A 16,285-nucleotide genomic window follows, 5' to 3' on the forward strand; every position below is an offset into this window, starting at 1 on the left:
TCTGACGTCACTGTCGAGCCGTTAGTGGCCGACTCCGCCTACTAAGGGCTTCTCCGCAACTCTGCAGAATCCTATGGGTGACGTCACGGACCCTACGTCCATTTATATATACAGTCTATGGGTAGGATACACCCATACCAAGAAATGGCTTAGCCCCGCCATGAAAAATGATGTTAAAGTAAGCAAAATAAAGTCCGCCAACTCGCGGAGTAAATTGCACAGACAGCAGTTAGCAAGATTGATTTCAGTAGCCACTTCTCTGGAAATACCGAGCACTAGAAATGTTTTTTAAAACTTCTGTCACGTAGTGGTCGTCTTCTCAATAGAACATCTTTGATAATGTCTTCTGGCATAACAGAATCAAGATAACGGCGTGGTGTTGTTGCAGGAAGTCCCGACGGAGAATACTTTTGCGGTAGTACATCTCTATATACATCGATACAACATTACGTGTTGATAGAAATCAATAAGACCTCACGGTTTGATGATTGATAGGTGTGTGGGCTGTCTTTCATTTTAACACACAGAACAATGGGGGCTATCCACCCTTATCCACAATGTAAAGTAATTCACACAGCCTCTTCTCTCTGTGAGGAGCAGCAGGTTCAGCTTTCAGAACAAAGTAACAAAAAACTAAAATGGCATTCATTTTTTTAAATAAATAAATATGTATTTTTCTTCTCAAGAGAGTACCAGAATGTGTATTTTATGTTAGTATTTCAAAAAATCTCCTTGGGGAGAATCCCCCCAGACCCCCCTGCAGGGGTTGGGTTTTCAGCATGTCAACTCTTTCACTTGTGTGTAAATTGCAGGATTGGCTCCAGGTCGCCCTTTTTATTTACTACAAGACAAATGTCCCTTTTTATTTCATACAGTTCAATTTGGATTTAGACAGGGAAATAATCTAAACCTCACGCATGGCGTTTCACTGTCAAGGGGAGCGTGTATGTAATTACATTGCAAATACTGACTTGAGCCCCACCACTGTAGCCTATGGGTTAGCCCTACCATAGATTACCCAACCCAAATACTCTGGCGCTGCCACTGTTTGCGGTCTACAATGACAGAGAAGAGCCTGTCAAGTTTGGCTGTACTCAGCATTGAATCAAAACGCACCATACCTTTAAATCTTAATAAGTTTGTGAGGTATTTTGCTGATCAAGATGGTAATCGCCACATTCAGCTGTTATAGGCATGCCAACTTGATGCTCTGCTCACGGATGAGTCGATGAGAATAATAAACTGTTAAGATGATGACCTTACGTGTGTAAATATATTTGCCCCCAAAAAACAGTTTCAAGTCCTGAGAAAGTCAAATAAGACTAAAACTACAAAACTAGTAAAACTACACTGCCCAGCCAAACAAAAGTAACCACTTTGATTTAACTAGGCCAGTAGGTAAAGGCTTTCCACTGGATAATAACTGTAGCGATGTATATGTTTTAGCTGAATACATGTTTTTTAACCCTAATTGATGCAGTTAGTCACTTCTTTAATGTTTGTTCTTTCTGATGTAAAGTCAAGGTTGTAAGTGTTTGCAATGAAGTTGTGGGGCGCTGAACTGTTCTTTTGATTATTTTGATATATGATAGTAATTACTTGTCTTTCAAATTTGAAGGAGGGTGAGCAAGCATCTTGAGGAACATTCATCATTAACTCCTCCAAAAAATATAGTTTATTTAATAATAACACTGAATATGTGAATCATAACAGTGATTGACAGCTGATAGGAATAATATGATTGTTAATATTATCATATTCATACAGACACACATCGATGAGACAGTTAATTAATGTACTTATTGCAGCAGTCTGCATATATTTGGTACCCCTGCTGGTCTAAGAGTGAAACCAACTCATTCAGTTAAAATTCATTAAATTATGTCTGGCACCTTATATATTTATATGTAAGGCTTTACTGATGTGCCACAATAATGTCACCTAATTTTATTGAGCTAAAATATCAATATTGTGGCTTTCCAAGTTAACATTGATTGATATGACTGCGATTAAATCAGCATATACTGCTGCCAGGGGATGCCACCCCTGAAATTCTCCTGCCACCCTCTTGCCACCCCATGAATATTTTTCTAGATCCGCCCCTGGCACAGTGCCGTGGAATTTTACATTTCTAAGGTAAGCGGACATGAAACTATTCAGCAAAAATATAAATAATAATCTAAGTTATTGAGTTTTTAGCATAATACTTCAAAATCTTAAAATCCCTTAACGTTTGTATGCAATTGTGCTAAATTCAACACTGGAATCAAGCAAATATTAATATGTTTGCATGGCATTAGTTATTTCTATTTTGATATCACTTAACTATACGTTTAATACATTTAAGTCAAGCTAAGGTACATGTGATGGTAGCTAGTTAGTGCTCTTACCTGTGAGGCCTCCTCCAAACAGCATAATAACCAGACTGTATCATTACACCTAAGTACCAGTTCTAGATCCTTGACTTTAGACAAACAGTTCAAAAGACAAAATGTATTTAAAGACCAAACTTTATTTGAATGTGCCTCTTAACCTGAGATATTAGTTATACAGTAATAGTATTGACAATCTAAAAAAACTGAGCAACTCAACAGTCAACTTTATATTTCTTATTGTCTCTAAAGGCAAGCATTTATTATTTTCATTTTCCCCCTCTCATATTCAGTGTGGACGGATTGAGACAGCATGGTGTCCAGAGAGCTGCAGAGACTTCAGGGAGAAACCTCCATGTGATGGACGTCCTGTCTGTTGGTTTGGAGAGGACTGAGGGTCTATCCTCAGCGAGGAGGACCAGGCCTGATGGAGGAGCCCATGCTGGGCACAGCTGATACCAACTGCACAGGCCTTGTCTGTCACTTTATTTTACTAAATGTGTTTACTTATACATTTAATAGGTTTACACCTTCTGTCCATATGTGCTTTTTATTTAAAACATGTTTGATTAACTTTTGGTTCACATTTCAATAAATTGTATTTGCACTCCTTTTGTCCATTATTCTTACTGAAAATGTTAGATTACACATTCACATCTGACTGAAGATTGGCCCCATTTATTTGTGACGTTGCAAACTCTGCAGTACAAGGCACAAGCGATGTGAAGCTCATAAAGTGAGGCAAATAGAAATAATCAGCTGATGGAGTGTAGATGTGGAAATAGGTGCATTCGATCAGCTGACTGTTTTTACAATAAAAGTAGTTTCTTAGTGTACTGGTCTTAAAATCTCATAACATCAGCTTTTAATGTTCCTCTTGGATGTTCTTCTTGACCCTCAGAGAAGGAGAAAATGTCGTGTCTTAAAGGCATGTCCTTTCCTAACAAAAATTACAGGAAACATAAAACATATTATTGTAGAACAAGTGTGTTATTTATGAAAGCAGTGTGTTTGTGTGTTTAGGGGCTTTAGATATAATTATTTTGTAATTGTAATGTTTTTTTTTTATTTCAACAGTGAGCTTCAAAGACAATCAGAGAAGGAACAGTATGAAGTTCATCAACATTGAAATATATGTTATCAATGAGGATTCCGGGTAGTGTAGTGTCTTCGGCCATCCTAAACTGAACAAATATTTGTTTCTCCGAATCAAAGGGGAAAATGACAAAAGCATTGCACACAACTTAAACCAATCAATGTTGTGTAATCAACAAGGATACTCTGGTATTTTTGAGTTGAGTAGTGCAGATAGCACTGTAAAATCAATCGACAGTAAGTGTCGAGACGAAAGTCAATAGGGCTATAGGCCTATGTAATTATATCTGTGAAAAACGGACTAACAAATAATTATGTGTTTTCATTTAGATTATTATTATTATTATTATTATTATTATAGTATTGTTCAATACCAGGAGAGGGTATTTGTTTATTTTGATAGCGTGGGCTACTTGTCAGAAGCGAGCTGTAGGAGGAAAGATATGAATGCCGCTTCCGGCAACACGGCTACAAAAAGGGGTGTAGTTTGTGATGGCCGGTCTCTTGTTCTCAAAGCCACGGAGAGAGAACCAGGCGACAGTGTGTGTGTGAGGCTCCGGAGACGCCGTTGGTATGTTATTGTGTTTATTTACTTGATCTGTTGTCGCACTTTGCGAGAGTGGTGTTGCGCAATCAGCTGTGTTTTTTACGTAGCGCGGTCTGCCTGTGCTCCAGTGATTTCTGTGTAATTTAGACGGCGCAGGTGGTCAGATGAGGTTTTCTCTGGTGCTTGTTTCCAAGTGGAGATAAACACTCTTATTAATTCATTTAAGTTAATGATGTGGTTTTAAAGTAACAATTTATCCTTTTTAATGAAAACATAGTTTGTGGTGCTATTATTGTTATTATTGAGAATGCAGTGAGACCTGCAAAATGTTTGTAATGTGTGTAGCATGTGAGCTAACTTTTGTTTGTACTTTGTGTTTGAAGGTTTTCAACCTGATGAATTCTTGGAGCTGTCTTCATTAAATAAAGACAAAAAGAACAAATTTGAGTTGTCCAAAGCGTCCTCTGTTGCCCTCTAGCCTATCAAGTCAGGCTAAATCACTGAAACAGGCCAAAAACCTGAAGGACTTGACAGTAAGGAGAATACTTACTTCCGGGGTAAAATCCTCCGTTATTCAATGGGAATGGATGCTCACATTGCTCTCCGTAATACAATAAAGGGGACATGATCAAATCGGAATATAATGTTCTTTTAAAAAACGTTAACTAAAGGGAACAATCTATTTGACACAGCTGAAGCTCTGGCCTTCCTTAAAAACTAACTAATCTAATAAAAATCACAGTTGTATTACACACAATGCACTGTTTTTTGAGAACAACAATTCGTAACTAATGCACCATAATACATTCTGACGAAAAATAAAAAAAATTATGAATACAAATAAAATAAAAGAAGCCTCCCGCGAGTTACTACAAGCTATAAAGTAGATTTAAAAAAAAACGTTTTATAGAATAAAAGCTCACTGCAGGACGTTGTAGAAATGCGTGTGTGCACCACGACAAAAGAGCTCATTCACTATACATTGGGGTTGTTTGCGTGGTGCAGACACGTAAATGTAACAAAGTTCGTGAGTCCACCACGCAATGCGGTGTTAAGGAGTCGTGGTGGAGTCATGCATTCTGGTGAGATCAGGTTGACAAAATGACTCAGGGTGCATCTGAGATTAGAGAGGGTGCAGTGTTAAAGTGCTATTTTTATAAGTGGGGAGTGGACCTAACACCCTCTATGAGGGTCCTCACCTCCTGTAGGGGGGTCCGCGGGCATGCTCCCCCGGGAAGATTTTTTTTTAAATATTGAAGTTAAAAGCATCAATCTGGTGCACTTTGAGAGCAAAATTAAGAGATCTATGGATCTATGTGGTCTTTGATTGATTCATGTATTCCCAGTCCCTTATCACGTACAACAGCATGGCGCCAGTTGTGGTGAAGGCATCTGACTTGCTTGAACCAAAATGTCTACATGCATAGCAGAAGATGGCATCTTTTTTACATGAATATTCCAGCCAATCTCTGTTTTGAAACAGTGCATTTCACATTGACTGCTGTGTAAGCACCTTCCAGATGATGAACGCGCAGCGGAACAGGTCACGCACACCTGACATAATAACATTACTTACCGTTTAAATTGACCAACTAAATGCAGCAGACAATGTTATTTAACCACTACTACAATTTCTTTTATTTCAACTAAATTCTTCTTCATCTTATTATTACTACTATTATTATTAATAATAATATATAATATGTAATATTTTTAACTTTTTTTTTTTAACTTTTCATTTTTCAAATGAGGGTGCATAACGACTCAACTGAGGGTGCAATGCACCCTTATGCACCCCCGTAGAACCGGGCCTGGATAGGTGTGTGGGCTGTCTTTCATTTTGACTCACAGACAAATGTTATAATAACATACATACTGTATGTTAAATGGATATATCCGCCTTCTTTCATTTATCTTTCCATTCCCACAACAATATACATAAAGAAATGGCATATTTTGGACATAGTTCGAATGGTGATTAATCATGATTAATGCATTTTTAAGCTGTGATTAATCTGATTAAAATTTGTAATCGTTTGACTGCTCTAATAAAGTACCATGTGTACAAACAATATAACTGATTCTCTTCTGTTGAACATGTTGGATTATGTGTATTGTCCGAGTCAGGGTCCTTTTTATTTTACTGTAACTTTGGAAGTTGTGTTACCAATGCTTACTGTTTATTTGATACCCATTTGGTAATGCAATTAATTAAAACAACAAGGTTTGGGTTCGTTCTTCAGATGACTGTGACGTTAACGTGTACAGATGTAGCACTTCATTTCAGACGCCTACCCGTGCGGGTCCGTGATCGGCACGGGGTGGGCCCTTGCTGAAAAGGAAAACCCCCCCGCAGGACTTGAAACGCCCCCTTGATAAATACATTTAATTATAATTAAACCAGCTGCAATGGATCATGGATCCACCAGGGGGAGCCGTGAAAAGCTGCCACACTGGAACTCATGTTAAATAAACAGCTGATCTACAGGTATCTGATATAGCGGATATTTGTTAAGATCCATATGTCACGGATAGGATCATATTCTGTGCTAAATAAGAGACATGTAATCATTTACCAAACATCACCATGTTTTTATTTAACAAAATAATGTTTAATTCACGTTGGCGTAAGTACAAAACCATCGCTATGTTTTTAGATCAGGAAATGCATCCAGGCTCAAACAAACGATTTTCAATCATCATCCTCACGATCATTTAATGTATCATATGTTCACGAGTTGAAATGAATGTACTAAATTTAATCCACGTGAGTTTACAACAACAAAAATAATCGCTTTGTTTTTATATCACATCCGACCGGAGGAAAATGCAGCGGCTCTCACTACCGATCATCCTAATCCCACGGGCAAACAATAATATGTACAGTGTTAATAGTTTACTGTATTATTAGTGTCTAATATTACTGGGGATTTCGGAATGGTACTGGATTTTTATTTATTGTATTGGCTTCATATCGCGATATATTCCCGAAGTCTGAAATGCAAAAATGTCCCACATTAGGGCAATTCACCCTACATTTAATCATTCAAACAAAATCATGTTTCGTTTCTTTTTAACGAAATAAATGTGGTTTAATCCACATAATTTACTGTGTTAATTGTTTACTGTAGTATTGTGCACATTACTTTTCGCTGCTTGTTGCACCTGGTTAGAAGCTAAACTGCATTTCGTTGTCTCAGTACCTGCAATATGTGCAATAACAATAAAGTTGAATCTAATCTTGAGCAGGAACAAATGTATTTACTTAGTACATATCTGACATAAACGATTAAACACATTTGTGCATTCTTTAAACCGAGTCAAGCCTAGTCCGGAGGTGGCGGCACATTAAAGTGTGCACCTGATTGTTTAACTTGAAGGTGCCTGATGACATTTAATCATTCAAACAAAATCATATTTCGTTTATTTTTAACGAAAGAAATGTGGTTTAATCCACATAATTTAGGCCTACTGTGTTAATTGTTTACCTGTAGTATTGTTTAACTTGAAGGTGCCTGATGCAGAGTCCTGCACGGGTCTGATTTTCAAGACCCGCTCCCGCGACGTGCAATACCGAACCCGCCCCGCTACCCGCACATATTGCCAATTAGTTCCACAACCCGACCCGACCCGTCGGCACAAGATCCGCAACCCAACCCGAACCCGCATAGCCTAGCCTATATATGAGTAGTGAAAACGTGCAATTATTAACACATGCAGTTGCATATTTGTCTCAAAAAGCGTGCGATGTTGGTTATTTTCTCCATCTAGGATGACACCTTAAGCCTCCCAGACGTTGGATTTCTCTCTTGAGGAAGTGTTATTGAAAATGCTGTATTCTCCGCTAGAGAGCTTCACCTCAGCCATTGATGTTCAGATTGATACGCTGCAGAGGTTATGATTATGCACGGTCCCGTGGGGAAGAAGTCTGAGGATTTAAACATTAAACTAAATTATTATTATTTTAATATATTTATTATGCAATACCCGCGACCCGACCCGCATCATCTTTGTTTTACCCAGAACCGAACCTGGAAAAAAGCGTTTAAAAAAATACCACCCGCAAATCACCTTTTTTGCGGGTCACCCGATGCAGGACTCTGGCCTGATGTGAACATTTCCAGAAGAACTCTAGCTTGAATGGCCTTTGCATGTATACAGTAGGCCTACAGTATAGCCCAACCATGTACACCTTCCTTTTTTCCCATCCAAAGTTTGAATTGGATAAAGGTAATGGTTATCGATGTTGCTTTTATAGCCTATTGTATAATAACTGTGTGATTTATATTGCTTTTCAAATGCATATATGGCCACCCATTTACACGGCACGGTTGAATGATGAATAAACAGTGAGGAGGGGTACAGTATGAATACACTAGATATACACAGCAGCCCAGCCTGTGAGCAGTATGAACACCAATGAGCGCTCAGCTCGAGATACCAGCGAGTCGAGAGAGAGAATGATATCTGCATTTTCTCTTTTGGTTTGATTAGGACACATCCTGGGGATTGTGTTTACAAACATTGACCAGACCGTTCACCAGCCCCCACCCCCCATGTTGCCTATGCTGTCCTGTGTTGCGAACTCTTTGTTTAAAACGAATTGGCCATCGGAATGTGTGGAGGAATTCTCCTAAGGGTCACATTCCACAGTTCTCCCCTCCCCCCCCACTCCTGTGATCTCCCATCCCCCAGTCTGTAGGTTTCTGGTTGCATATTTCTATGCCGTAATTCATACTGGTCCTCTCACGCACATACATTCTCCTTACAGTATACATACATAGGCTATATGAGTCCGTGTATCTACGGACCATTTGTTTTTCTTTATTAAAAAAGTAAACGGAAGAGCGTCTGAGAGGCGTTTTTGCCCTTTTGCTTTTTACCTTACTAAATGGTCTAAAGGTCAGTGGAGCGAGGGGGGAGGCCCGCGAAACTCGCGGAAGTGATTTCAAAACAAAAAGCACTCGTTTGCTTGGAACAAAGAAAACGGCCAAGACACACATTGAGTCCAGAAAATGAATGTTATTAAGGGCTGTAAATATAATAAGCCTGTGTCTAAAATTTACAACAGGCTTATTATATTTACAGCCCTTAAGATACACTTTTGTGTTTAACAGCTGACCACCATGACATACTTTGTTTTAGTAGATTTCGCATGAGAGCAAAATGTATAAATATGAGCATTAAATTATATGAATATGAGAACAAAATGCATGAATGTGTGCATTGAAATATGATAATATGAGAGCAAAATGTATGAATGTGTGAGTGTAAATATATACGTGTGTGAGAGTGAAAATGTTTGTATGTAAAAGGAGAATATATGTGTGTAAGAGTGAACATGTATGTATGTAAAAGGAGAATATATGTGTGTAAGAGTGAAAATATGCTGCATTTTGAATGTCCGATAGTCCACCATTTCCACTGGAAATATCAAACATTTAATAAAAGTGAAAAACAATGAACAAGACTTAATGTATTCATCATAATTATATTTATTTCGTTTGGCTGTAGGATTTTTGACTTTGTTTAGAGCAGTGATCTTCTACTATATGAACATTTTGGACCCAAAATCACAAAAAAAAACGTAAAAACAGATTTTGAAAATGATATTATTTTTCATATAGGTAACACAAACATACACAACGAAACCATTTAAAAGCTGGAAATATATACATGGGATGTCACTATGATAATGTGAACGTTTTATTGAGGTAGCATGGGATTTCATTCTGATAAGGCAAAAGTGTTATTATAAATATAATACAAATATATATATATATATATACACATTATGTGTATCATAATGTGCTCATCACAGCTGCTGCTCATCACAGCTGCTGCTCGTGCTCTGAAACTCACCTGAGGAACAGGTTACACGCCGTCAGCGCTGAGACGTGATCCACCTTTGCTGAGTTCCGGATGAGAGCCACGTTCAACCTCATCCACCACAGCGGACCCGAGTTCCACTAAAGGCACGCCGGGAAGGGTTTCAGGAGCCACTCCACACTGGGCGAATCACTTCTGGGATCCTACTTTTGCCCGCCGAGTGGATTTAGCACGAGAGGGAGCAACTCTTGCAGAGATAAAGAGTCGGAAGTGTGGTCCCGGCTCTCCTCTCGCCGCCCTTCTCGCCGCTCCTCACACCGCGTATCGCCGCTCCTCTTGCCGCTCCTCTCGCCACTCCTCACACCGCGTATCGCCGCTCCTCTCCGCGCCTGTGCTACCGGCGGAGATGTAAAGTGGATTAAATAGCCGGTGTAACGCGGTGGGATTACCTTCTCTACTCTGCTGTGCTGCTGTAGCTGAGGCCTGGTTCCACCTTGCTCCGGGAACAGCGTGGATACTGTTGTGCTGGACTGGGAGAATGGCGGGTGTCGTGTTTCTGCTGTGCCTTTTCTTGGCTGTGCTGGACAAGGAGAAGATCGCTAGTCGTCCTGAAAAATCTACTGGATTCGGGTATGTTCTGCCACCCGCAGTGGACATCCCCTGTACAGTTTCGGAGGTGTTGCACAAACAATTGCTGGTTGCACTGTCGCGGACATTCATTTCGGAAAATGTTTGTCTTTCTCACATGCCTGCCACGATGGTCCTTCAGAATTGTTTTTTATACTCTAATCTCACTTTCGCGAAGTTTGCTGGTGACTCTAGAACAGCTGACAATGTATGTGTGTTGATTAAGAGGAAAAGGTGCTTGGTATTTTTATTGTTGTTACTCTCAGGAAATGTACAGCCAAATCCAGGTCCACCTAGCAGTATTAGTCAAATAGCTACTCCTGCTGATTTTATATCTAGATCTGGGCTAGGTTTAATTCATTTAAATGTGCGTAGTCTGTTACCTAAATTAGATTTTGTCCGTATTTGGGCGAGTTCGACTGATGCTGATGTCATTGTCTTATCAGAAACGTGGCTAGATAAATCCATTTTGGCCTCTGACATTTACATAAATGGTTACAGTGTATATCGTACTGACCGGCCTAAAAAAGGTGGTGGCGTTGCCATTTATGTGAAAAATAAGTTTTGTGTAACTAATATGGTTTCCAAATCTGTTAGTAAACAGCTAGCATTTTTAGCCATGAATATTGAGGTAACAAAGGGTCAACAGGTCATGGTGGTGGGCTGCTACAGGGCCCCTTCGGCTGTCAAGGACTCTTTATCGTCATTGGCAAAATTGTTATCACAACTTTCCTACAAGGAAATAGTGCTGCTTGGTGATTTTAATTGGGACTGGTTAACTTCTGTGTCAGAGGATTTTAAAAACCTGTGTACCTCATTGAATTTTACCCAGATTATAGACAGTCCTACTCGCCCAAATATTAAGCCCCCAAATAAATCCTCCTTAATTGATCTAATTTTAACAAATGTTCCACATAAATACTCATCTGTGGGAGTATTTGCTAATGATGTGAGTGACCACTGTGTTGTAGCCACAATTAGGGACACTAAGGTCCAAAAGGTTAAACCACGTATCATCACAAAGAGAGACAAAAAACACTTTGTGGAGCAGGGTTTTTTACATGATCTGTTTGATTTTGATTGGGGTAAAATCAATTTGTGTGCTGATGTAGAAACTGCATGGTCTTATTTTTATCTTGGTTTTATGAAAATTATAGATAGACATGCACCTCTGCGTAAATTTAGAGTGAAGGGACGAAACAATCCCTGGTTTTCTGCTGAGCTGTCCAGTCTCCTTCATGAGAGAAATAATGCTTGGGCTAAGGCTAGGAAATCAGGCTCAGAGGTAGAATGGCTACGTTTTAGGCAGCTAAGAAATAGCTTCACATCTCAAATAAAAAGTGCTAAATCAAAGTACTATTTGTCGGTTACCACAGAAAACCTGAATAATCCTAGGAAATTTTGGAAAGCCATAAAATCGATTTCCACTGGTGATATCCCAAATGAGCTACCTCCGTGCCTCACCACAGCATCTGGCACTATATCAGACAGGGCTACTATGCTAAATTGCTTTAATGAGCATTTTGTGTCTTGTGGCTCTCTGTTTGGCTGTGTGGCTCCTGTGAACGCTCCAATCCTTGACTCTGAACAATGTGGTCTGGAAAACCCTTTCAGTTTTACTCCTTTAACTATTGGTATTGTTCATGAAGCATTATCCAAGTTAGATCCTAGGAAACCGGCTGGCCCGGACAATGTAGAACCTTTCTTTTTAAAGATAGCTGCAGATTTTATTGCTCCACCTCTTACTTCTCTTTTTAACCTCTCCCTCAGCACGAACACAATTCCAAAAGTATGGAAGTCTGCTTATGTCTTGCCTTTACTGAAAGGAGGGGAGGCAACTATTTTAAATAACTATAGGCCAATCTCTAAATTGTCAGTTCTGGCTAAGGTGCTCGAACGCTTAGTGAGTGAACAAGTAAAGGAGTTTTTATGTATAAATGATATCCTGTCTAAACATCAGTCAGGATTCAGAAAGAAACACAGCACCATCACTGCGACAATGAAAGTGGTAAATGACATTACTACTATTTTAGATAATAAGCAGAGTTGTGCAGCTCTGTTTATTGACCTTTCCAAAGCATTTGACACCGTTGATCATCGCATTTTAAAGCAGAGGCTACTCAGTATTGGCATATCCAGCAATGCAGTGGGGTGGTTTGTGAACTACCTCTCTGAAAGGTCCCAATGTGTTCATTTTGATGGACTGTCTTCTGAATGGTTAAACATTTCTAATGGTGTACCACAAGGTTCTGTTTTAGGACCACTTTTATTCTCCATATATATTAACAGTGTAGGTGATAATGTGGATGAAGCTACTTTACATTTTTATGCGGATGATACTGTGATGTATTGTGAAGGTCCCTCCATTAAAGAGGCTGTTGTTAAATTACAAGCTGTTTTTAACACTATTCAGACTCAGCTCTCTGAATTAAAGCTTCTTTTAAATGTGGATAAAACCAAGGTAATGCTCTTTTCAAAAGCTAAAAAGACACCAGAGCCTGTTTTAGATATTGTAACTACGCAAGGAACAAAACTTGAAGTTGTTGCCTGTTACAAATACCTTGTTATCTGGCTTGATGATTGTCTCTCTTTTAAACTTCATGTCAATAACCTGCTTAAAAAACTGAGGGTTAGGCTAGGTTTCTTTTTCAGAAACAAGTCCTGTTTCTCGCTTGAGGCCAGGAAAAGGCTAGTCACTGTGACCTTTTTACCTGTGCTGGACTATGGTGATTTGTTGTATATGAATGCACCTGCCAATTACCTGAGCAAATTGGATGCTGCGTATCACAGTGCTCTGAGATTTGTCACAAATTGTAAAGCGCTTACACATCACTGTACACTGTATACCAAGGCAGGTTTACCATCACTCTCTGTACGGAGGCTCAGTTATTGGTACACGTTTATCTATAAAGCTTTGTTGGGTAAACACCCGTATTATATCTGCTCTCTGATAACACAGAGAGTTGCAAGCATCTATTGTCTGAGGTCACATGATGTAGTCTTGTTAGATGTGCCAAGAGCAAGGACTGTCTTAGGTAAGACAGCTTTTATGTGCGCAGCTCCACTTGCTTGGAACAATCTTCAGCAAGAATTGAAACTGAGCAATCTCATTCCTCTGCATGTTTTTAAAGCTAGGCTAAATGAAATGCTTGCTGATACAATGGGCACTTGTAAATGTCTATAACTATGTATCCTGTAAATATAATGTATAATGTCCTTTATTGTTTTATGTTTCATGTGGAACCTATATGCTGCAGGTCTCCCTTGAAAAAGAGATCTATGATCTCAATGGGACCAATCTGGTTAAATAAAGGTTTGAAATGAAATGAAAAATGTACAAAAATCAGTTTTTTCTGTCTTTATCTGTGCCACGCTTCAAAGCGGTTTCTGTCAACTACGACACAGAGGGCAACATCACAGGTTCCTCCTCCTCCATGTCAAAAAACAAGCTTAAAGCTTGACTCACGTTCAGAGTTCTCTTCATCATAGTTGAATCTTCAAAATTCTAAATCTATCTAACTATATCTAAATTCTCAATGTTTGTCTGTCACTTTACTACAATCGCAGTCTCCCGCCGTCTCTCTTCGTCTCCCGCCGTCTCTCTTCGTCTCCCGCCGCCTGTCTTCATATATCTTCGTCTCTCTCCATTTCCCGCCGTCTCTCTTCGGTTCCCGCCGTCCCTCTTCGTCTCTTTTCGTCTCGTTTCGTATCACTCCGTTTACCTGATTACCTCACCCCCTCCCTGGTAAATACATCCGGTTGAGCAGAATCTACAGTTTCCAGTATTTTCCATTTCGTAAAATGATAAAATACGGCGAAGATATTAAAATATGTGCTTCCATTATTCATACTTCTGAAATATATCTGTATTAACTTTATATCATCGTATGTCCGTGTTTATTGGGTCTTTTTGCATGAAACAAAGACTGGCATATAGTTTCAAGCCAGTACTTTCGACAGAAATACACATATACATCCTGTTGAGCAGGATCTACAGTTTCCAGTATTTTCCGTTTCGTAAAATGATCAAATACGGCGAAGATATTCAAATATGTGCTTCCATTTTTCATACTTTTGAAATGTATTAACTTTATATCATCGTATCTCCGTGTTTACTGGGATATAGTTTCAAGCCAGTACTTTCGACAGAAACACACGGCAATGTTGTCCGGACTGTTGTTTTTATGCGGCACCGGCTTGAACAGGTCATGTGATCTGATCACGCCGGCGTGACGGTCGACTCCAAAGGGTTAATATTAAATACATATAAGTAATTTTACAACTTGTATTTAGAAATACTCTGTTGTAATTATTGATGCATAAATGTGTTCATCCATTCAATGTGGCATCTGCTATAATGGGGTTAATGTATGATATTACTTAATAATACAATACATTATAATATATGATATGATAATTACATTTTAGTTTTATTAATTTCTTATTTCATAGTTTCTCATTATTATTATTTGTATCGCTCATCTTATTTTTGATTTTATTAATCTGTGTGAATCTGTGCTGTCCTGTTTTTCACTCTCTTTTCACTCTCACCCTGTTGCTGTTTGAACTACTGAATTTCCCCACGGGATTAATAAAGGTCCATCTTATTTTATCTTAATGTATAAGTTGATTTACTTCAATCTACTGTACTGTACAAAAACACCCCAACAATATTACAAGAAATATACAGCATAAAGCAAACTATATACTTTATTTGATCTAAAATATTGATGTTTTTTCATTATAGTAGCTTGTGAAAACCATAGAGTAACACATAAGTGATTAAATGCTACAGTATTCAGCAAACACAACTGCAGAGCTGCAAACATTGCAAACAGATTAAGTTCTACAACACCCAGTTGTCTTTGTGTATTTTGTGAATGAAGCGCCATCTCATGGTTAAATCCTGTAATTGAACAAATGGGGAAATTGGGCAACGCCCTCTAGCAATTTGGCAACATCCCCAGCCACTGGCATCCGCTGGGCTTTTGACTGGGACACACCCATGTGAGTCTGATCTGCAGTGCTACATCTGTAAGCTCGATAATGAACTCCAGCTCAACCAACCATATTGTAATATCTAAGTAATCATCTTGAAATTAAGGATGCACGATAATTATCGGGCCGATAATTATCGGGCCGATAATTATCGGTCCGATATTAGGAATTATGATGTCATCCCGATAAAACAAGTATTAATAGCCCCGATAATATACAATATATTTTTTGGGTAAAAAAAAGGAAAAAATACTGCGGTGTGGGTGGATTGGGATGAGGGGCGCTTGTTTTTCACTCGGCTCCTCCCGTTTTGCCAGTACTGTGGTATTAGTGGTTTAGGAAGAGGGGAGTTCTTCACAAATCCAGCGCTCCCTAACTCATGCCTGGCTGTGACGTAATTGGTGTGCGGCCGTGAAGCCAGGACAGTAAACAAACATGTCGTCGGTGGTAAAGGACTATTTCAAAGTTTCAGAGTTGGAAAGTTCGCTTGCTATTTGTAACAAATGTAATGCAGAAGTTCCATGAGGAGGGAAAAAGGCAACGAGCTACAATACTTCTACAAAACATCGCCATCGCTACGATGGTGTGTTAAAAGCGTACGAAGACGCCTGCGCTGCTAAACTAGTGGCAAATACAAAGCCAGCGGCAAATCCAAAGCCAGCTGCAAAGGCACCGGGGCTTTTATCTATCGACGAGGCTTTTGAAAAAGGCAAGAAGTTTGCCAGTGTTGCAACTCAAGGCATATGCTCGAACCGGAGCTGCCTGGACGCTGCAATCATGTTGCGCACTATCCGTGCTGAGTGTGCTGACTTTTCGT

The sequence above is a fragment of the Pseudochaenichthys georgianus genome, chromosome 1, assembly GCF_902827115.2.
Source record: "Pseudochaenichthys georgianus chromosome 1, fPseGeo1.2, whole genome shotgun sequence".
Classification (NCBI taxonomy): Eukaryota; Metazoa; Chordata; class Actinopteri; order Perciformes; family Channichthyidae; genus Pseudochaenichthys; species Pseudochaenichthys georgianus.